The sequence below is a fragment of the Oncorhynchus nerka genome, unplaced genomic scaffold (genome assembly GCF_034236695.1).
Source record: "Oncorhynchus nerka isolate Pitt River unplaced genomic scaffold, Oner_Uvic_2.0 unplaced_scaffold_1017, whole genome shotgun sequence".
Classification (NCBI taxonomy): domain Eukaryota; kingdom Metazoa; phylum Chordata; class Actinopteri; order Salmoniformes; family Salmonidae; genus Oncorhynchus; species Oncorhynchus nerka.
This window is the reverse complement of record NW_027040283.1, coordinates 190,353-213,504: the sequence shown is the minus strand read 5'-3', so window position 1 is coordinate 213,504 and position 23,152 is coordinate 190,353. Positions and strand designations below refer to the sequence as shown.

The 23,152-nt window shown below is 46.5% G+C and overlaps 1 long non-coding RNA gene across 2 annotated transcripts in view; it reads right to left on the bottom strand.

Moving 5' to 3' along the window:
• Nucleotides 1-23,152, bottom strand: part of LOC135570225 (uncharacterized) — an 88,936-nt gene that overhangs the window by 8,341 nt on the left and 57,443 nt on the right. The gene's annotated exons all lie outside the window — the stretch shown is intronic.

The following is a 23,152-nucleotide window of genomic DNA, read 5'->3' as shown; positions in this document are numbered from 1 at the left end:
TGTATCTAAGGGTAACATGTTCATTTGAGTAAACATATACATTGACGGTGTTGGAAACTTATGATTAATGATTTTAGTTAAAGGGGAATCATCATTAGGTTTTAGTTATAGTTCACTTATTGAGTTTCTGATTCGAGGTAGCATAGTGAATGATAGTTAGGTGTGTGTCTCACTTTTAGAAGCCTCCTGGGATTATAATTTTGGGGAGAGTGGGGGAGAGAGCAGCCATAAACGACCAAATTGAAAAAGGTCTGAAAATATATACACATAAAACAATTGTTAGAACTATTGGTTTTAGTGCAAAGGTATTTTAAAGAGGCACGCTCACATATGGAACCTTATGAGTTTTTATTTTATGGGTTTTAATTACACAGGTGACTATTTCTATTTTAAGGATAAAGGGTTCTTTAGGTCTAATATGGTATGACCTTTTGACCTTATCGTGGCTATCTTTTGGGGTCTGATCAGCCCCGGGGGAGAGCCATTTGTATAATTAATTGTGGTCATATTGAGTTACTAGTTTTAAGGTAAATTCACTAGAAATGAAGCAGTTTTGGTTGTGGGGTTAGAATTACTGTTTGAACCGCAAATGAGAAAGTGGTTCAGGATTCTGTTTTTACAACATTAGCTGTGAAGTTGTTGAATGGACTATTAGTGATTTGGTATTGTAACAGAGAGAAAGTCATATTTATCATTGAGAATAAATAGGGGAGATAACATATTTTGAGCCAACAGGGCAGGGAAGAAATTGAGATATTTTTGTTTGGTTTTAACACCTGTGTACGGGAGTGCCAAAAGACGGGAGACATTACCTGTGTAATGGGGGAGGGTGTCCGTATGGGGATTACATGATAACCAACTTGGGACAGTTCTGGGATTGGAGAAGAGGATATCCTTATAGCATAGGGGATCCCACAAAGGTGGATGAGTTTTCCATGTTATGGGGGAAACCTGGGAGCACTGTTGAACTTTGTAAAGGTGATGAAATCCTACTAACCATCAAAACTATTAAGCTCTCTGATACAGGCACTTACACCCTCGGACTACAAAGGACCGGGACAGACACGATGGGTGTGTTTTCTATTAAGGTACTGCCAAAACCAGAGGTCCCAGACGAACCAGGGCCAGACACACTCCTCTACCACCCCTGGACCGAACCTGCCACCACTGTGTTAAAAATCCCATTCAGGTAATTCATGTTAGACTATTCAGCTATTGATCAATTAGGCACCGAGACTGGTTTTGATGGTAGGGACAATTTGTGGCTGTCTTATACAGAATAGACTGGCTTTGGATATGCTTCTTGCCAGTCAGGGGGGCGTCTGCAAGATGTTCGGTGAACAATGTTGCACGTATATTCCTAATAACACCAGTCCAGATGGTAGTATATCTAAGGCCCTTAATGGGCTTGATGCACTATCTGCTGAGATGAGGACCATGGCGGGGGTGGAGGAGTCTGGACTGTTCTCTTGGTTGGGAGCCTGGTTTGGTAAGTACACTGGTATGGTGGTTACTGGATTTCTGACCCTAATTCTTGTATTTTTGTTATTGATGTGTTGTGCTGCTTGCATCATACCATGTTTTAAGAAGTCTGTTACAGATGTGGTGAAGGCTTCAGGCATGATGCCTTTGCTTGATGCTCCAGTTGGAGATGCTGATACTGAAGCATGCTTTCAGGGGAGGATGAGACTGACTGAGGATGACCCATGTATGTTTGTTCTCCCTGTTGTGAAGGGTGGCATGGTGCCCACCTGGTGCAGGATAGGAGTAGCTGAGAGGACCAGATGGTTTATAATAATGCTTTGCTCTGCTTTACTCTGTTTTCCATGACCAAAGTTTTATTCCACACTTTGCAACACATATTAAATCCATGTTATTGTCAGATAGAATACTGAGGGTCCCCAAGGAGAGGGCTTGTTAGTGTAGGAAGGATTTTTAATATGGTTAGCATTTATTAGACCTTGATTGATTATTATACGTTTTTAAATAGTATTACATTTAACAGGAATATAGGACATCTGTGATGATTTAGGATTATTGTTAGGATTAAGATAGATTGATTAAGGAAATGTAAGGACTTTAGAGAAAAGCCGCTCATAGACATGTTTTTCTAAAAGAAAATCCATGAGTTTAGATAAAGCAAAACAGTGAGACATGTAGTTCAAATTTGGAAACATGAGAAACAGAGCTACAGACAGAAGAGCCCTCCCCACACTGCAGAGACCTTGAAGGTTGAAGAGCAGAGAGAAGTTTTAGAAGGGGAGCCAGGACGGGCAAAGATAACATAATGTGTAGATAACAGTTACTGAGTAGAGACAAAAGCGAGAATTGGACATGTGGAAAATGAAAGGGGCGCTCCTAAATGATAATGTCAGAACAGAAGGATAATATACTAAATCTTACCTAAGTCATTATTTAAGAATAAGGCAAGGTTGTTACCTGGGCAGAGCCAGGTAACAAAGGGGGATGGGTAAATGGTGTTCTAGAATAGGATGTGACCTACGGGATAATTAACTAATAACATTTTTTTAGTAACCAAACCTGTATGTCCAAGATTTTATGCACTACAGGTGAACTACAGGTGAAGTCACTCAATCCAGTCCCATAGGCCTGTTGGGGGGGACCATACCAAGGACTCCTGGTGACAGCTAGCTCAAAGAGCTACCCAGATTCATATCGCACTGCGGGAGGGTAAGGCACCCTGACACTGTCGAACAATAACAGAGTTCGAGAGGAGAACTGGAATTAACAGAATTCTGGGGGCCATCTCTCGAATGAAAAATACCTTACCTGTCCTTTCCTCACTGTTGTTGTTCATAGAAGTGAAGATGTGTCTGGCTCTTGCTAGGCGATGTGTTCTAGGGGAGAGGGTGGGGCTTCACATGGAAGCTGTTCGTCTGAAGCTGTTTTATCGTGTGTGACATATTCCTGATACAGCACGTCCTACTAGATATGCGGAGAGTGGTAATTTGACCCATGGTTTAGACGGTGAGGATTTTGTTCCAAAATAGAAGAGATACCGGTGCAGGTTCCCATATTGATCGTGGACACAGGTCATAGCTCATGGGGAGAGAGGGCTATATGAATCCACTCACCCAGTATGGAAGAAGGTAGAGTGGCATAAAGAGACGCTTAAACCTTTAAATAGAAATGAAGGAGGATCAAGGGTTGTGGTAGGGAGATGACCAGGTCTTGGTCGACACCCTAGTACGGTTCTGGGTAGAGGAGTTTGGGTCGGTATGGTAAAGCTGTTCATGAAAGCAGGAATGCCAGATAATGACAGTTGTATTGATTTGCACTATTTATATCCCCAGGTTCCCCTTAAATCAAGACTTCCTCCCTTTACAGTGACAGGAGGAGAATATTACTGTCTGGCCCGGTACGGTACACATGGGAAATACGTGGGGGAAGTTAGTACTTGCCATAGGACAGAGAATATGACCACTGACGAGACCATGTCTGATTTGACAGGTTGGTTGAACTCTGGGGATTTAAATAAAATAAAGTGGGCCAGTGTTGACACCTAGTGGTTGTGTGGGGTCATGTGCGTTGGATGTCTTTTACACTCAGACAACAGGACATGAAGTTATCTAAAAGGGAAAAGAGAAGCACTCCATCTGGGTCATTTGATGACATTGGGGTTCCAGGGGAGGTGCCAGATGAGTCAAAGCAAGAAATCAGATCCTAGCAGGATTAGAGTTAAGCATTTCCGGGGCTCTACTCTCACAAGAACGTGGACTGGATTAATGATATTTATGATAATCAACAGCGCTTTAACAGGTATTCCAGAGGTGTTATTAACCTCTTAGAACGCCTGCTCTATACTGCCCCTGTTGGAGAAAGTGCGTACCCATAGTAAACTGAAAATATTTTTACCCAAAATTGCTAATATATGCATATAAAAATTATTATTGAATAGAAAACACTCTAAAGTTTCTAAAACCGTTTAAATTATGTCTGTATGTAAAGCAGAAGTCTCAGGAGAGCCATTCTCCCAAACACTCTGTCAACAATGGAAAAGTTGGGTCTACTTTGACGTCATCGCCAACACCCTTCCCAGGCAGCTACGGATCCAGGAACAGTCTCTATCAGTTCAGCGCGATGTCTGCTTTCAAATGACGCGTTCACTGTAAGAATCGCACGAGCCCTGCACCTTTGGCGCGCGAAATTCCGCGTGTCCCTCTCAAAACCGGGCACTCTCTTGCGCGCGGACGATTTGGAGCACGTCTTTTTCCAACATGCAGCATTCGAAGCCGGTTTGTCTGTTAGCGCTGTCCTTTGTTCTACATGCTAAAAACATCATAAAGCTCGATTTTGCACATCGTTTGACCAGTTTAATCGACATATAATATGTAAATTGGAAGTTTTAATGCGCAGAGTGCTGGACCAGAAGTCATTTTTGATGCATTCCAGCTGAAGCTGTTAGCATATGCTAATACAGGGACACACAACGTGAAACCAAACGATGTATTGGGTAAGTATGACTCCTTCTACGTCTTCTGATGGAAGAACATCAAAGGTAAGGGAATATTTATGTGGTTATTTTGGGATTCTGTGGACTCCAAACGTACTGCTAATATCGGAGCGCCGACTCCTAGTATAGCCAAGTGAACGATGTCTGTAACGTTAAAAATAAATGTAATACAGCGGTTGCATTAAGAAGAAGTGTATCTTTGTAACTATATGTAGAACATGTATATTTAGTCATGTTTATTGCTTGTTATCTGACGTTATCTGTCGGAGCTATCATCATTTCTCCTGACATTTGAGTAGCATGTTTTTTTTTTAAATGTTGTCAACCGAGATTTATGGATATTATATAGCATATTATTGAAAAAAAATAAATGTACTGTGTAACATGTAATATTACTGTCATCTGATGAAGATTTTCAAAAGGTTAGTGAATTATTTATTTTTTTAATCCTACTTTTAAATTTTATTTTTTCTGGGACAAAATGGCCGCCGCTTGCCTTTTATCTAATATAAATATGTGCTATGTTTTCGCAGTAAAACATTTTAGAAATCTGACTTGCTGGATAGATAAACAACTTGTTTATCTTTCATTTGAGCTATTTTACTTGTTAATGTGTGGAGGTTAAATATTTTTAGGAATATTTTTTCGCATTGTGCGTTATGCTAATGAGCTTGAGCCCTAGTCACGAACCCGCATACGGTATTGGTGGACTATGAGGTTAACCAGTTGCTCCTACCCTCTACTTTTTTAAACATTTTGTTAAAAATCGCGCAACATTTCAGCGCCCTGCTACTCATGCCAGGAATATAGTACGTTCATATGGTTAGAATGTGTGGATAGGAAACCCTCGGACGTTTTTAAAACTGGTTAAATCACGACTGTGGCTATAACATAACGTGCGTTACATCGGAAAGCGCAGGAAAACCTGATCACAGAAAATGGAAATAAATATCCTTGCGCCACTTCCAGCAATTGTTAACAGTGAGCCGAATTAGATAAGACCGAGCATTCAACTCCCACAGCATCCCAATGTTGTCTAGAGTCTTGTGAATTGAATCATCTTTGATTCTTGGTTGAACCGAAACAGGGGCACCACTTACCTCCAGTCTCCGCCCAGATCATTCTGGAAGAGCTCTCTCGTGAAATTTTTTCCAAGACGACAGCTAATGATTTTTACATCGCCTACGGATGATTTTTATCGCTTATTAACGTTTACTAATACCTAAAGTAGCATTACAAACGTATTTCGAAGTGTTTTGTGAAAGTTTATCGTCTACTTTTTGAATTTTAAAAAATGACGTTACGTTGTGAAATCGCTGTTTTTTTCGTTTATCACACAGTCTACATATAACGATATCTTGGCTTTATATGGCCCGATTTAATCGAAATAAAGACCCAATAGTGTTTATGGGACATCTAGGAGTGCCAACAAAGAAGATGGTGAAAGGTAATGACTGTTTTCTATTTTATTGTGCGGTTTGTGTAACGCCGAAATGCTAATTATTTTGTTTACGTCCCCTGCTGTGCTTTTGTGTTGTAGTGTATTGGTGCATGCTATCAGATAATAGCTTCTCATGCTGTCGCCGAAAAGCATTTTAAAAATCTGACTTGTTGCCTGGATTCACAACGAGTGTAGCTTTAATTTGATACCCTGCATGTGTATTTTAATGAACTTTTGAGTTTTAACTAATACTATTAGCATTTAGCGTAGCGCATTTGCATTTCCAGAGCTCTAGTTGGGACGCAAGCGTCCCAAGTAGAAGCAAGAGGTTAAAGGTTTTGTAGAACAGACTGAAGCAACCAGCTGGAAGGCCTGACAGAATAGAATTGCATTAAATAAAAGGGGGAAGTGGGCGTGATAATCAGGACCATGTCTTACATCCCAAGTGACACAGCTCCGGACGAATCAGTGCCCGAAGCCTCAGCTGGTTTGACCACCCTGGCTCACGGGTTGGCAGAAACTTTGGGGTGGATACTTCTCTGAACTAAATTGGTTTGACAGTGTGTATGGAAAAATGTTGTGTTATGGCCTACCTTCACCTGTGTGACTGTGTTAGTTTTGTACGGACGTGGTTGATTGCATGTATGTATGAAAGTTATTATTTCCAGGACTCTGGAGAGATCAATGACACTACAGATGGTGCGTTATGGGCCGATTCCAGGTTCTGACCCGTGGAGGACTGAAGGCATGTCTACAGAGGAAGTGGACGAATCTGGATCTGTCATTTGTGGGGAATTTATGTTTGATGAGAATAGTGTTGAGATGAAGGGGAATTAGATTGTAATTTGTTTCACTGATTAAACTGTTTTTAATAAAGATTGTAACGAAAATCCTGAAAGAGGAGTTATGATTCTGATGTAGGTTTAAAAACAGTTGGAGTTAAGGTTAGATTTGATTAATGATGGGTGAAGAGTCGGAGTAGGAACTATCTCTCTATCCCATTTATAATAATGTTGGTTGTGTGTCTATTCATATGATAATCTGATAAACCTTTATAATAAGGTTAGTATGAGTAGGTTAATATTTTTATTTTGTAGATTTGAATGTATAATATTTGATCAAAGGGAGGATTGTTAGAGGAAATTATAGTTGAAATGATTAATTATGTATACATTCTTGATTAGAACCATTTATTCTGATACTATTATGTTATGATATGAAATGTATGGGCTCTTGGTTAAGCTGTTACTGAAAATGTAAGTAAAAACAAATTAATTGTCTGTACCTTGCGAGTTTAAGGGGGAGAGATGAGATAGCTTTTCAGACAGATAAGAATGTTTGGATTGTGTTCCATTAGTGGAGAAAAGTATATATTTTAGACAGGTTGGAATGTAGTTTTATGAGGGGAGTAGAAGATCTCCAGACCTGAATACTACGCTATTATGAGGATGGGAGAGAGTGTGAAACTGATGACGTCATTTTATGTTCTCTCTTTAAAATGTAATGTTCTTTGTATTTTGGGTCAGTACTCATCAAGAATAAATGCTGAACTTGTTTTTAAGACTGGTCTCTTGCTAATTCATGCAAATGATAAACTTACAACTTATCATGAAATAGATAAGAGTGTGAATTTGGTTTTGGCTGCAAAACACACAGGAATTTAGAATTCCTCTATCAAAACACCACAGTAAATAAAACCTAGGACTAGATTTATCACTTTAGTTCATTTCCCTTGACATTTGTACTTTTACTTTTTGTACACACAGCTCACACTCTCCTACACACACTAGCTGACTGAGAGGGCCCTAGTGGAGCAGGCTGGCTGAGAGGGCCCTAATGAAGCAGGCTGGCTGAGAGGGCCCTAGTGGAGCCGGCTGGCTGAGAGGGCTCTAGTGGAGCCGGCTGGCTGAGATGGCCCTTGTGGAGCCGGCTGGGTGAGAGGGCACAAGTGGAGCCGGCTGGCTGAGAGGGCCCTAATGGAGCCAGCTGGCTGAGAGGGCCCTAGTAGAGCCGGCTGGCTGAGAGGGCCCTAGTGGAGCAGGCTGGCTAAGAGGGCCCTAATGGAGCCGGCTAGCTGAGAGGGCCCTAGTGGAGCCCTTCCTAACTCTTTCTCTCTTCTCTACAAATCTCTCTCCCCCTCTCTTCCCTCCCCTCTCTCTTCCCTCCCCTCCCCTTCTCTCTCTTTCTCTCTCCTCCACAATTCTCTCTCTCCCTCTCGTTCTGCTCATCTCTCTCTCTCTCTCTCTCTCTCTCTCACTCTCTCTTCTTGACATATAGTGTTGAACATGTTGATCTTGACTCAGCTCATAGACCTCTATCATCTACACCCCTCCCTTCTCCTACTCTAACATAACACCAATATAATATATAATACATCATATATATTCTCATTCATTTACATAGAGACAGATACAATCAGTCATTGACACACTGAATATACAACAGTCAGATGCATGACACCATCACAACTTAACTGACATTAGTGCCTGTCCCCAGATGGACAGTTAGACTACAGTAAAGTACATTTACAGGTGATCACATCATTGTCCTGCTTTGAGACACATTTTTACTGTCTGCTTCCAGTTGCATGTTATTTTACTAACCCTGCAAATTACAATATATCTTACAATATCAAATCATATCTCAATAACTGTCACAAGTGTAAATCAGAATAACAGCATCCTACCTGTGCTCCACAACAGGGTCATCGGTACCACTGCAGGTCTGTCACTAACTGGGGTTACTGTCATGAAGAGAGGACTGATGTGTGGAAAATACTGCTAGGCTATATGACTTCTCTCTCATTATGTCCTAACTTCAATGATGTGAGATTAACTTCTTAGCAACTTATCTTGGATCAGTGGTTGAACACACTACAGCAATCTGACATGTTAAAAAAAACTCCACAGGAAACTGCTGACAGAGCAGCAACATTTCACATAGTGTGTCCTATAATATCACCTCTAACTTTCTACTGCTTGAGTTCACCTCTTATAGAATATTGGCTTAATCTTCCAGCACCTAAATATAAACAGTACCAGCACCCAAAGTGAGTACTGATGAGGTCTCATGTTAGAGCAGGAGAAGGGGGGATGTGGTGTAGAAGCTAGAGGTCTGTTACCCAAGTCAACTCAACAGGCCTGATGCTATATGTCAGGGTCAGGCTGGGACAAGAGAGGAAAAGGTTACTGGTTATGATGACATCACTGGTGAGAAGTCAGTGACAAAAATATATTCATTTGATTTAAATGTTTGTCTCTCTCTCTCTCCTCCCCTGTCTTCTTCTACCAACCCAGTCTGTTAGTAAGAACTATCTCTCTCTCCTATCTCTCTCTCCCTTCTCCCCTGTCTTCTCCTCAGTCTGTCAGTGAGTAGGAACTATCTCTCTACCCTATCTCTCTCTCCCTCCTCTCCTGTCTCCTGCTCAGTCTGTCAGTGAGTAGGAACTATCTCTCTATCCCATCTCTCTCTCTCCCTTCTCCCCTGTCTCCTCCTCAGTCTGTCAGTGATTAAGAACTATCTCTCTCTCTTATCTCTCTCTCTCCCTCCTCCCCTGTCTCCTCCTCAGGCTGTCTGTTAGTAAGAACTATCTCTCTCTCCCTCCTCCCCTGTCTCCTCCTCAGTCTGTCAGTGAGTAAGAACTATCTCTCTCTCTTATCTCTCTCTCTCCCTCCTCCCCTGTCTCCTCCTCAGGCTGTCTGTTAGTAAGAACTATCTCTCTCTCCCTCCTCCCCTGTCTCCTCCTCAGTCTGTCATTGAGTAAGAACTATCTCTCTCTCTCCTATCTCTCTATCTCTCCCTTCTCCCCTGTCTCCTCCTCAGTCTGTCAGTGAATAAGAACTATCCATCTCTCCTATCTCTCTCTCTCCCTCCTCCCCTGTCACCTCCTCAGTCTGTCAGTGAATAAGAACTATCTATCTCTCCTATCTCTCTCTCCCTCCTCCCCTGTCTCCGCCTCAGTCTGTCAGTGAATAAGAACTATCTATCTCTCCTATCTCTCTCTCCCACACAACCTGTCTCCTCCTCAGTATGTCAGTGAGTAAGAACTATCTCTCTCTCTCTCCCTCACTCCCCTGTCTCATCCTCAGTCCGTCAGTGAGTAATATCTATCTCTCTCCTATCTCTCTCTCTCCTCCTCCCCTGTCTTCTCCTCAGTCTGCCAGTGAGTAGGAACTATCTCTCTATCCCATCTCTCTCTCTCCCTTCTCCCTGTCTCCTCCTCAGTCTGTCAGTGAGTAAGAACTATCTCTCTCTCTTATCTCTCTCTCTCTCCCTCCTCCCCTGTCTCTTCCTCAGGCTGTCTGTTAGGAATAACTATCTCTCTCTCCCTCCTCCCCTGTCTCCTCCTCAGTCTGTCAGTGAGTAAGAACTATCTCTCTCTCTTATCTCTCTCTCTCCCTCCTCCCCTGTCTCCTCCTCAGGCTGTCTGTTAGTAAGAACTATCTCTCTCTCCCTCCTCCCTGTCTCCTCCTCAGTCTGTCATTGAGTAAGAACTATCTCTCTCTCTCCTATCTCTCTATCTCTCCCTTCTCCCCTGTCTCCTCCTCAGTCTGTCAGTGAATAAGAACTATCCATCTCTCCTATCTCTCTCTCTCCCTCCTCCCCTGTCACCTCCTCAGTCTGTCAGTGAATAAGAACTATCTATCTCTCTATCTCTCTCTCTCCCTCCTCCCCTGTCTCCGCCTCAGTCTGTCAGTGAATAAGAACTATCTATCTCTCCTATCTCTCTCTCCCACACAACCTGTCTCCTCCTCAGTATGTCAGTGAGTAAGAACTATCTCTCTCTCTCTCCCTCACTCCCCTGTCTCATCCTCAGTCCGTCAGTGAGTAATATCTATCTCTCTCTCCTATCTCTCTCTCTCCCTCCTCCCCTGTCTTCTCCTCAGTCTGCCAGTGAGTAGGAACTATCTCTCTATCCCATCTCTCTCTCTCCCTTCTCCCCTGTCTCCTCCTCAGTCTGTCAGTGAGTAAGAACTATCTCTCTCTCTTATCTCTCTCTCTCTCCCTCCTCCCCTGTCTCTTCCTCAGGCTGTCTGTTAGGAAGAACTATCTCTCTCTCCCTCCTCCCCTGTCTCCTCCTCAGTCTGTCAGTGAGTAAGAACTATCTCTCTCTCTTATCTCTCTCTCTCCCTCCTCCCCTGTCTCCTCCTCAGGCTGTCTGTTAGTAAGAACTATCTCTCTCTCCCTCCTCCCCTGTCTCCTCCTCAGTCTGTCATTGAGTAAGAACTATCTCTCTCTCTCCTATCTCTCTATCTCTCCCTTCTCCCCTGTCTCCTCCTCAGTCTGTCAGTGAATAAGAACTATCCATCTCTCCTATCTCTCTCTCTCCCTCCTCCCCTGTCACCTCCTCAGTCTGTCAGTGAATAAGAACTATCTATCTCTCCTATCTCTCTCTCTCCCTCCTCCCCTGTCTCCGCCTCAGTCTGTCAGTGAATAAGAACTATCTATCTCTCCTATCTCTCTCTCCCACACAACCTGTCTCCTCCTCAGTATGTCAGTGAGTAAGAACTATCTCTCTCTCTCTCCCTCACTCCCCTGTCTCATCCTCAGTCCGTCAGTGAGTAATATCTATCTCTCTCTCCTATCTCTCTCTCTCCCTCCTCCCCTGTCTTCTCCTCAGTCTGCCAGTGAGTAGGAACTATCTCTCTATCCCATCTCTCTCTCTCCCTTCTCCCCTGTCTCCTCCTCAGTCTGTCAGTGAGTAAGAACTATCTCTCTCTCTTATCTCTCTCTCTCTCCCTCCTCCCCTGTCTCTTCCTCAGGCTGTCTGTTAGGAAGAACTATCTCTCTCTCCCTCCTCCCCTGTCTCCTCCTCAGTCTGTCAGTGAGTAAGAACTATCTCTCTCTCTTATCTCTCTCTCTCCCTCCTCCCCTGTCTCCTCCTCAGGCTGTCTGTTAGTAAGAACTATCTCTCTCTCCCTCCTCCCCTGTCTCCTCCTCAGTCTGTCATTGAGTAAGAACTATCTCTCTCTCTCCTATCTCTCTATCTCTCCCTTCTCCCCTGTCTCCTCCTCAGTCTGTCAGTGAATAAGAACTATCCATCTCTCCTATCTCTCTCTCTCCCTCCTCCCCTGTCTCCTCCTCAGTCTGTCAGTGAATAAGAACTATCTATCTCTCCTATCTCTTTCTCTCCCTCCTCCCCTGTCTCCGCCTCAGTCTGTCAGTGAATAAGAACTATCTATCTCTCCTATCTCTCTCTCCCACACACCCTGTCTCCTCCTCAGTATGTCAGTGAGTAAGAACTATCTCTCTCTCTCTCCCTCACTCCCCTGTCTCATCCTCAGTCCGTCAGTGAGTAAATCTCTCTCTCTCTCCCTCCTCCCCTGTCTCCTCCTCAGTCTGTCAGTGAGTAAGAACTATCTCTCTCTCTTATATCTCTCTCTCCCTCCTCCCCTGTCTCCTCCTCAGGCTGTCTGTTAGTAAGAACTATCTCTCTCTCCCTCCTCCCCTGTCTCCTCCTCAGTCTGTCAGTGAGTAAGAACTATCTCTCTCTCCTATCTCTCTCTCTCTCCCTCCTCCCCTGTCTCCTCCTCAGTCTGTCAGTGAGTAAGAACTATCTCTCTCTCCTATCTCTCTCTCTCCCTCCTCTCCTGTCTCCTGCTCAGTCTGTCAGTGAGTAGGAACTATCTCTCTATCCCATCTCTCTCTCTCCCTTCTCCCCTGTCTCCTCCTCAGTCTGTCAGTGAGTAAGAACTATCTCTCTCTCTTATCTCTCTCTCTCTCCCTCCTCCCCTGTCTCCTCCTCAGGCTGTCTGTTAGTAAGAACTATCTCTCTCTCCCTCCTCCCCTGTCTCCTCCTCAGTCTGTCAGTGAGTAAGAACTATCTCTCTCTCTTATCTCTCTCTCTCCCTCCTCCCCTGTCTCCTCCTCAGGCTGTCTGTTAGTAAGAACTATCTCTCTCTCCCTCCTCCCCTGTCTCCTCCTCAGTCTGTCAGTGAGTAAGAACTATGTCTCTCTCTCTCCCCCTCCTCCCCTGTCTTATCCTCAGTCTGTCAGTGAGTAAGAACTATCTCTCTCCCTCCTCCCCTGTCTCCTCCTCAGGCTGTCTGTTAGTAAGAACTATCTCTCTCTCCCTCCTCCCCTGTCTCCTCCTCAGTCTGTCATTGAGTAAGAACTATCTCTCTCTCTCCTATCTCTCTCTCTCCCTCCTCCCCTGTCTTCTCCTCAGTCTGTCAGTGAGTAGGAACTATCTCTCTCTCCTATCTCTCTCTCTCCCTCCTCTCCTGTCTCCTGCTCAGTCTGTCAGTGAGTAGGAACTATCTCTCTATCCCATCTCTCTCTCTCCCTTCTCCCCTGTCTCCTCCTCAGTCTGTCAGTGAGTAAGAACTATCTCTCTCTCTTATCTCTCTCTCTCTCCCTCCTCCCCTGTCTCCTCCTCAGGCTGTCTGTTAGTAAGAACTATCTCTCTCTCCCTCCTCCCTGTCTCCTCCTCAGTCTGTCAGTGAGTAAGAACTATCTCTCTCTCCTATCTCTCTCTCCCACACACCCTGTCTCCTCCTCAGTATGTCAGTGAGTAAGAACTATCTCTCTCTCTCCCTCACTCCCCTGTCTCATCCTCAGTCCGTCAGTGAGTAAATCTCTCTCTCTCTCCCTCCTCCCCTGTCTCCTCCTCAGTCTGTCAGTGAGTAAGAACTATCTCTCTCTCTTATCTCTCTCTCTCCCTCCTCCCCTGTCTCCTCCTCAGGCTGTCTGTTAGTAAGAACTATCTCTCTCTCCCTCCTCCCCTGTCTCCTCCTCAGTCTGTCAGTGAGTAAGAACTATCTCTCTCTCCTATCTCTCTCTCTCTCCCTCCTCCCCTGTCTCCTCCTCAGTCTGTCAGTGAGTAAGAACTATCTCTCTCTCCTATCTCTCTCTCTCCCTCCTCTCCTGTCTCCTGCTCAGTCTGTCAGTGAGTAGGAACTATCTCTCTATCCCATCTCTCTCTCTCCCTCCTCCCCTGTCTCCTCCTCAGTCTGTCAGTGAGTAAGAACTATCTCTCTCTCTTATCTCTCTCTCTCCCTCCTCCCCTGTCTCCTCCTCAGGCTGTCTGTTAGTAAGAACTATCTCTCTCTCCCTCCTCCCCTGTCTCCTCCTCAGTCTGTCATTGAGTAAGAACTATCTCTCTCTCTCCTATCTCTCTATCTCTCCCTTCTCCCCTGTCTCCTCCTCAGTCTGTCAGTGAATAAGAACTATCCATCTCTCCTATCTCTCTCTCTCCCTCCTCCCCTGTCTCCTCCTCAGTCTGTCAGTGAATAAGAACTATCTATCTCTCCTATCTCTTTCTCTCCCTCCTCCCCTGTCTCCGCCTCAGTCTGTCAGTGAATAAGAACTATCTATCTCTCCTATCTCTCTCTCCCACACACCCTGTCTCCTCCTCAGTATGTCAGTGAGTAAGAACTATCTCTCTCTCTCTCCCTCACTCCCCTGTCTCATCCTCAGTCCGTCAGTGAGTAAATCTCTCTCTCTCTCCCTCCTCCCCTGTCTCCTCCTCAGTCTGTCAGTGAGTAAGAACTATCTCTCTCTCTTATCTCTCTCTCTCCCTCCTCCCCTGTCTCCTCCTCAGGCTGTCTGTTAGTAAGAACTATCTCTCTCTCCCTCCTCCCCTGTCTCCTCCTCAGTCTGTCAGTGAGTAAGAACTATCTCTCTCTCCTATCTCTCTCTCTCTCCCTCCTCCCCTGTCTCCTCCTCAGTCTGTCAGTGAGTAAGAACTATCTCTCTCTCCTATCTCTCTCTCTCCCTCCTCTCCTGTCTCCTGCTCAGTCTGTCAGTGAGTAGGAACTATCTCTCTATCCCATCTCTCTCTCTCCCTTCTCCCTGTCTCCTCCTCAGTCTGTCAGTGAGTAAGAACTATCTCTCTCTCTTATCTCTCTCTCTCTCCCTCCTCCCCTGTCTCCTCCTCAGGCTGTCTGTTAGTAAGAACTATCTCTCTCTCCCTCCTCCCCTGTCTCCTCCTCAGTCTGTCAGTGAGTAAGAACTATCTCTCTCTCTTATCTCTCTCTCTCCCTCCTCCCCTGTCTCCTCCTCAGGCTGTCTGTTAGTAAGAACTATCTCTCTCTCCCTCCTCCCCTGTCTCCTCCTCAGTCTGTCAGTGAGTAAGAACTATGTCTCTCTCTCTCCCCCTCCTCCCCTGTCTTATCCTCAGTCTGTCAGTGAGTAAGAACTATCTCTCTCTCTTATCTCTCTCTCTCCCTCCTCCCCTGTCTCCTCCTCAGGCTGTCTGTTAGTAAGAACTATCTCTCTCTCCCTCCTCCCCTGTCTCCTCCTCAGTCTGTCATTGAGTAAGAACTATCTCTCTCTCTCCTATCTCTCTCTCTCCCTCCTCCCCTGTCTTCTCCTCAGTCTGTCAGTGAGTAGGAACTATCTCTCTCTCCTATCTCTCTCTCTCCCTCCTCTCCTGTCTCCTGCTCAGTCTGTCAGTGAGTAGGAACTATCTCTCTATCCCATCTCTCTCTCTCCCTTCTCCCCTGTCTCCTCCTCAGTCTGTCAGTGAGTAAGAACTATCTCTCTCTCTTATCTCTCTCTCTCTCCCTCCTCCCCTGTCTCCTCCTCAGGCTGTCTGTTAGTAAGAACTATCTCTCTCTCCCTCCTCCCCTGTCTCCTCCTCAGTCTGTCAGTGAGTAAGAACTATCTCTCTCTCCTATCTCTCTCTCCCACACACCCTGTCTCCTCCTCAGTATGTCAGTGAGTAAGAACTATCTCTCTCTCTCCCTCACTCCCCTGTCTCATCCTCAGTCCGTCAGTGAGTAAATCTCTCTCTCTCTCCCTCCTCCCTGTCTCCTCCTCAGTCTGTCAGTGAGTAAGAACTATCTCTCTCTCTTATCTCTCTCTCTCCCTCCTCCCCTGTCTCCTCCTCAGGCTGTCTGTTAGTAAGAACTATCTCTCTCTCCCTCCTCCCCTGTCTCCTCCTCAGTCTGTCAGTGAGTAAGAACTATCTCTCTCTCCTATCTCTCTCTCTCTCCCTCCTCCCCTGTCTCCTCCTCAGTCTGTCAGTGAGTAAGAACTATCTCTCTCTCCTATCTCTCTCTCTCCCTCCTCTCCTGTCTCCTGCTCAGTCTGTCAGTGAGTAGGAACTATCTCTCTATCCCATCTCTCTCTCTCCCTTCTCCCCTGTCTCCTCCTCAGTCTGTCAGTGAGTAAGAACTATCTCTCTCTCTTATCTCTCTCTCTCTCCCTCCTCCCCTGTCTCCTCCTCAGGCTGTCTGTTAGTAAGAACTATCTCTCTCTCCCTCCTCCCCTGTCTCCTCCTCAGTCTGTCAGTGAGTAAGAACTATCTCTCTCTCTTATCTCTCTCTCTCCCTCCTCCCCTGTCTCCTCCTCAGGCTGTCTGTTAGTAAGAACTATCTCTCTCTCCCTCCTCCCCTGTCTCCTCCTCAGTCTGTCACTGAGTAAGAACTATCTCTCTCTCTCTCCCCCTCCTCCCCTGTCTTATCCTCAGTCTGTCAGTGAGTAAGAACTATCTCTCTCTCTTATCTCTCTCTCTCCCTCCTCCCCTGTCTCCTCCTCAGGCTGTCTGTTAGTAAGAACTATCTCTCTCTCCCTCCTCCCCTGTCTCCTCCTCAGTCTGTCATTGAGTAAGAACTATCTCTCTCTCTCCTATCTCTCTCTCTCCCTCCTCCCCTGTCTTCTCCTCAGTCTGTCAGTGAGTAGGAACTATCTCTCTCTCCTATCTCTCTCTCTCCCTCCTGTCCTGTCTCCTGCTCAGTCTGTCAGTGAGTAGGAACTATCTCTCTATCCCATCTCTCTCTCTCCATTCTCCCCTGTCTCCTCCTCAGTCTGTCAGTGAGTAAGAACTATCTCTCTCTCTTATCTCTCTCTCTCTCCCTCCTCCCCTGTCTCCTCCTCAGGCTGTCTGTTAGTAAGAACTATCTCTCTCTCCCTCCTCCCCTGTCTCCTCCTCAGCCTGTCAGTGAGTAAGAACTATCTCTCTCTCTTATCTCTCTCTCTCCCTCCTCCCCTGTCTCCTGCTCAGGCTGTCTGTTAGTAAGAACTATCTCTCTCTCCCTCCTCCCCTGTCTCCTCCTCAGTCTGTCAGTGAGTAAGAACTATCTCTCTCTCTCTCCCCCTCCTCCCCTGTCTCATCCTCAGTCTGTCAGTGAGTAATATCTATCTCTCTCTCCTATCTCTCTCTCTCCCTCCTCCCCTGTCTTCTCCTCAGTCTGTCAGTGAGTAGGAACTATCTCTCTCTCCTATCTCTCTCTCTCCCTCCTCTCCTGTCTCCTGCTTAGTCTATCAGTGAGTAGGAACTATCTCTCTATCCCATCTCTCTCTCTCCTTTCTCCCCTGTCTCCTCCTCAGTCTGTCAGTGAGTAAGAACTATCTCTCTCTCTCTTATCTCTCTCTCTCCCTCCTCCCCTGTCTCCTCCTCAGGCTGTCTGTTAGTAAGAACTATCTCTCTCTCCCTCCTCCCCTGTCTCCTCCTCAGTCTGTCAGTGAGTAAGAACTATCTCTCTCTCCTATCTCTCTCTCTCCCTTCTCCCCTGTCTCCTCCTCAGTCTGAAAGTGAATAAGAACTATCCATCTCTCCTATTTCTCTCTCTCCCTCCTCCCTGTCTCCTCCTCAGTCTGTCAGTGAATAAGAACTATCTATCTCTCCTATCTCTCTCTCCCACACCCCTGTCTCCTCCTCAGTCCGTCAGTGAGTAATATCTATCTCTCTCTCCTATCTCTCTCTCTCCCTCCTCCCCTGTCTCCTCCTCAGGCTGTCAGTGAGTAGGAACTATCTCTCTCTCCTATCTCACTCTCTCTCCCTCCTCCCCTGTCTCCTCCTCAGGCTGTCAGTGAGTAAGAACTATCTCTCTCCTATCTCTCTCTCTCTCCCTCCTCCCCTGTCTCCTCCTCAGGCTGTCAGTGAGTAAATCTCTCTCTCTCTCCCTCCTCCCCTGTCTCCTCCTCAGTCTGTCAGTGAGTAAGAACTATCTCTCTCCTATCTCTCTCTCTCCCTCATCCCCTGTCTCCTACTCAGGCTGTCAGTGAGTAAGAACTATCTCTCTCTCTCCCTCCTCCCCTGTCTCCTCCTCAGTCTGTCAGTGAGTAAAAACTATCTCTCTCTCCTATCTCTCTCTCTCCCTCCTCCCCTGTCTCCTCCTCAGTCTGTCAGTGAGTAAGAACTATCTCTCTCTCCTATCTCTCTCTCTCTCCCTCCTCCCCTGTCTCCTCCTCAGTCTGTCAGTGAGTAAGAACTATCTCTCTCTCCTATCTCTCTCTCTCTCCCTCCTCCCCTGTCTCCTCCTCAGTCTGTCAGTGAGTAAGAACTATCTCTCTCTCCTATCTCTCTCTCTCCCTCATCCCCTGTCTCCTACTCAGGCTGTCAGTGAGTAAGAACTATCTCTCTCTCTCCCTCCTCCCCTGTCTCCTCCTCAGTCTGTCAGTGAGTAAAAACTATCTCTCTCTCCTATCTCTCTCTCTCCCTCCTCCCCTGTCTCCTCCTCAGTCTGTCAGTGAGTAAGAACTATCTCTCTCTCCTATCTCTCTCTCTCTCCCTCCTCCCCTGTCTCCTCCTCAGTCTGTCAGTGAGTAAGAACTATCTCTCTCTCCTATCTCTCTCTCTCCCTCCTCCCCTGTCTCCTACTCAGGCTGTCAGTGAGTAAGAACTATCTCTCTCTCTCCCTCCTCCCCTGTCTCCTCCTCAGTCTGTCAGTGAGTAGGAACTATCTCTCTATCCCATCTCTCTCTCTCCCTTCTCCCCTGTCTCCTCCTCAGTCTGTCAGTGAGTAAGAACTATCTCTCTCTCTTATCTCTCTCTCTCTCCCTCCTCCCCTGTCTCCTCCTCAGGCTGTCTGTTAGTAAGAACTATCTCTCTCTCCCTCCTCCCCTGTCTCCTCCTCAGTCTGTCAGTGAGTAAGAACTATCTCTCTCTCCTATCTCTCTCTCCCACACACCCTGTCTCCTCCTCAGTATGTCAGTGAGTAAGAACTATCTCTCTCTCTCCCTCACTCCCCTGTCTCATCCTCAGTCCGTCAGTGAGTAAATCTCTCTCTCTCTCCCTCCTCCCCTGTCTCCTCCTCAGTCTGTCAGTGAGTAAGAACTATCTCTCTCTCTTATCTCTCTCTCTCCCTCCTCCCCTGTCTCCTCCTCAGGCTGTCTGTTAGTAAGAACTATCTCTCTCTCCCTCCTCCCCTGTCTCCTCCTCAGTCTGTCAGTGAGTAAGAACTATCTCTCTCTCCTATCTCTCTCTCTCTCCCTCCTCCCTGTCTCCTCCTCAGTCTGTCAGTGAGTAAGAACTATCTCTCTCTCCTATCTCTCTCTCTCCCTCCTCTCCTGTCTCCTGCTCAGTCTGTCAGTGAGTAGGAACTATCTCTCTATCCCATCTCTCTCTCTCCCTTCTCCCCTGTCTCCTCCTCAGTCTGTCAGTGAGTAAGAACTATCTCTCTCTCTTATCTCTCTCTCTCTCCCTCCTCCCCTGTCTCCTCCTCAGGCTGTCTGTTAGTAAGAACTATCTCTCTCTCCCTCCTCCCCTGTCTCCTCCTCAGTCTGTCAGTGAGTAAGAACTATCTCTCTCTCTTATCTCTCTCTCTCCCTCCTCCCCTGTCTCCTCCTCAGGCTGTCTGTTAGTAAGAACTATCTCTCTCTCCCTCCTCCCCTGTCTCCTCCTCAGTCTGTCACTGAGTAAGAACTATCTCTCTCTCTCTCCCCCTCCTCCCCTGTCTTATCCTCAGTCTGTCAGTGAGTAAGAACTATCTCTCTCTCTTATCTCTCTCTCTCCCTCCTCCCCTGTCTCCTCCTCAGGCTGTCTGTTAGTAAGAACTATCTCTCTCTCCCTCCTCCCCTGTCTCCTCCTCAGTCTGTCATTGAGTAAGAACTATCTCTCTCTCTCCTATCTCTCTCTCTCCCTCCTCCCCTGTCTTCTCCTCAGTCTGTCAGTGAGTAGGAACTATCTCTCTCTCCTATCTCTCTCTCTCCCTCCTGTCCTGTCTCCTGCTCAGTCTGTCAGTGAGTAGGAACTATCTCTCTATCCCATCTCTCTCTCTCCCTTCTCCCCTGTCTCCTCCTCAGTCTGTCAGTGAGTAAGAACTATCTCTCTCTCTTATCTCTCTCTCTCTCCCTCCTCCCCTGTCTCCTCCTCAGGCTGTCTGTTAGTAAGAACTATCTCTCTCTCCCTCCTCCCCTGTCTCCTCCTCAGCCTGTCAGTGAGTAAGAACTATCTCTCTCTCTTATCTCTCTCTCTCCCTCCTCCCCTGTCTCCTGCTCAGGCTGTCTGTTAGTAAGAACTATCTCTCTCTCCCTCCTCCCCTGTCTCCTCCTCAGTCTGTCAGTGAGTAAGAACTATCTCTCTCTCTCTCCCCCTCCTCCCCTGTCTCATCCTCAGTCTGTCAGTGAGTAATATCTATCTCTCTCTCATATCTCTCTCTCTCCCTCCTCCCCTGTCTTCTCCTCAGTCTGTCAGTGAGTAGGAACTATCTCTCTCTCCTATCTCTCTCTCTCCCTCCTCTCCTGTCTCCTGCTTAGTCTATCAGTGAGTAGGAACTATCTCTCTATCCCATCTCTCTCTCTCCTTTCTCCCCTGTCTCCTCCTCAGTCTGTCAGTGAGTAAGAACTATCTCTCTCTCTCTTATCTCTCTCTCTCCCTCCTCCCCTGTCTCCTCCTCAGGCTGTCTGTTAGTAAGAACTATCTCTCTCTCCCTCCTCCCCTGTCTCCTCCTCAGTCTGTCAGTGAGTAAGAACTATCTCTCTCTCCTATCTCTCTCTCTCCCTTCTCCCCTGTCTCCTCCTCAGTCTGAAAGTGAATAAGAACTATCCATCTCTCCTATTTCTCTCTCTCCCTCCTCCCTGTCTCCTCCTCAGTCTGTCAGTGAATAAGAACTATCTATCTCTCCTATCTCTCTCTCCCACACCCCCTGTCTCCTCCTCAGTCCGTCAGTGAGTAATATCTATCTCTCTCTCCTATCTCTCTCTCTCCCTCCTCCCCTGTCTCCTCCTCAGGCTGTCAGTGAGTAGGAACTATCTCTCTCTCCTATCTCACTCTCTCTCCCTCCTCCCCTGTCTCCTCCTCAGGCTGTCAGTGAGTAAGAACTATCTCTCTCCTATCTCTCTCTCTCTCCCTCCTCCCCTGTCTCCTCCTCAGGCTGTCAGTGAGTAAATCTCTCTCTCTCTCCCTCCTCCCCTGTCTCCTCCTCAGTCTGTCAGTGAGTAAGAACTATCTCTCTCTCCTATCTCTCTCTCTCCCTCATCCCCTGTCTCCTACTCAGGCTGTCAGTGAGTAAGAACTATCTCTCTCTCTCCCTCCTCCCCTGTCTCCTCCTCAGTCTGTCAGTGAGTAAAAACTATCTCTCTCTCCTATCTCTCTCTCTCCCTCCTCCCCTGTCTCCTCCTCAGTCTGTCAGTGAGTAAGAACTATCTCTCTCTCCTATCTCTCTCTCTCTCCCTCCTCCCCTGTCTCCTCCTCAGTCTGTCAGTGAGTAAGAACTATCTCTCTCTCCTATCTCTCTCTCTCCCTCCTCCCCTGTCTCCTCTTCAGTCTGTCAGTGAGTAATATATATCTCTCTCTCCTATCTCTCTCTCTCTCCCTCCTCCCCTGTCTCCTACTCAGTCTGTCAGTGAGTAAGAACTATCTCTCTCCTATCTCTCTATCTCTCTCCTCCCCTGTCTCCTCCTCAGTCTGTCAGTGAGTAAGAACTATCTCTCTCTCTCTCCCTCCTCCCCTGTCTCCTCCTCAGGCTGTCAGTGAGTAATATATATCTCTCTCTCCTCTCTCTCTCTCTCCCTCCTCCCCTGTCTCCTACTCAGTCTGTCAGTGAGTAAGAACTATCTCTCTCCTATCTCTCTCTCTCTCTCCTCCCCTGTCTCCTCCTCAGTCTGTCAGTGAGTAAGAACTATCTCTCTCTCTCTCCCTCCTCCCCTGTCTCCTCCTCAGGCTGTCAGTGAGTAAGAACTATCTCTCTCTCTCTCCCTCCTCCCCTGTCTCCTCCTCAGGCTGTCAGTGAGTAAGAACTATCTCTCTCTCCTATCTTTCTCTCTCTCTCTCCCTCCCCCCTGTCTACTCCTCAGGCTGTCAGTGAGTAAGAACTATCTCTCTCCCCCAGCCTTGTGGTTGATTAAACAAAAAAATGAGCACACCACCATGCAATCTCCATAGACAAACATTGCCAGTAGAATGGCCTTACTGAATAACTCAGTGACAATCAACACGTCACCATCATAGTATGCTACCTTTCCAACAAGTCTGTTGGTCTAATTTCCACCCTGCTTTAGCTGCCCCGGTCAACTGTAAGTGCTGTTATTGTGACGTGGAAACGTCTAGGAGCAGCAGTGGCTTAGCCTCGAAGTGGTAGCTCACACAAGCTCACAGAACGGGACCGCGAGTGCTGAAGTTCGTCGCGTGTAAAAATCATCTGTCCTCGGTTGCAACACTCACTTCCGAGTTCCAAACTTCCTCTGGAAGAAACTTCAGCACAAGAACTGTTCGTCTGAAGCTTCATGAAATGGGTTTCTACAGCAGAGCAGCAGCACACAAGCCTAAGATCACCATGTGCAATGCCAAGCGTCTGCTGGAGTGGAAACACTTTCTCTGGAGTGTTGAATCACGTTTCACCATCTGGCAGTCCGTACCACAAACCTGGGTTTGGCAGATGCCAGGAGAACGCTACCTGCCCCAAAGCATAGTGCCAACTGTAAAGTTTGGTGGAGGAGGAATAGTGGTCTGGGGTTGTTTTTAATGGATCGGGTTAGGCCCCTTAGTTTCATTGAAGGGAAATCTAATCGCTACAGCATACAATGACATTCTAGACTATTCTGTGTTTCCAACTTTGTGGCAACAGTTTGGGGAAGGCCCTTTCCTATTTCAGCATGACAATGCCCCTGTACACAAAGCGAGGTCCATACAGAAATAGTTTGTTGAGATCGATGTGGAAGAACTTTACTGGCCTTCACAGAGCCCTGACCTAAACCCCATTGAATACCTTTAGGAATGAATTGAAACGCCGACTGAGAGCCAGGCCTAATCGCCCAACCTCACTAATGCTGTTGTGGCTGAATGGAAGCAAGTCCCCGCAGCAATGTTCCATCATCTAGTGGAAAGCCTTCCCAGAAGAGTGGCGGCTGTTATAGCAGCAAAGGGGGGGAGCAACTCCATATTAATTCCCATGATTTTGGAATGAGATGTTAGATGAGCAGGTGTCCACATACTTTTGGTCATGTAGTGTACATTCCCCTTCCATGCAAATGTGTAACTCTCTTTGCAGATGAGATTAAATCTAATTTAATTTGTTTTTAATCATTTTTTAAATCATTCATTTCAGAGGTCAGGGGTCAAGCTGAGACGG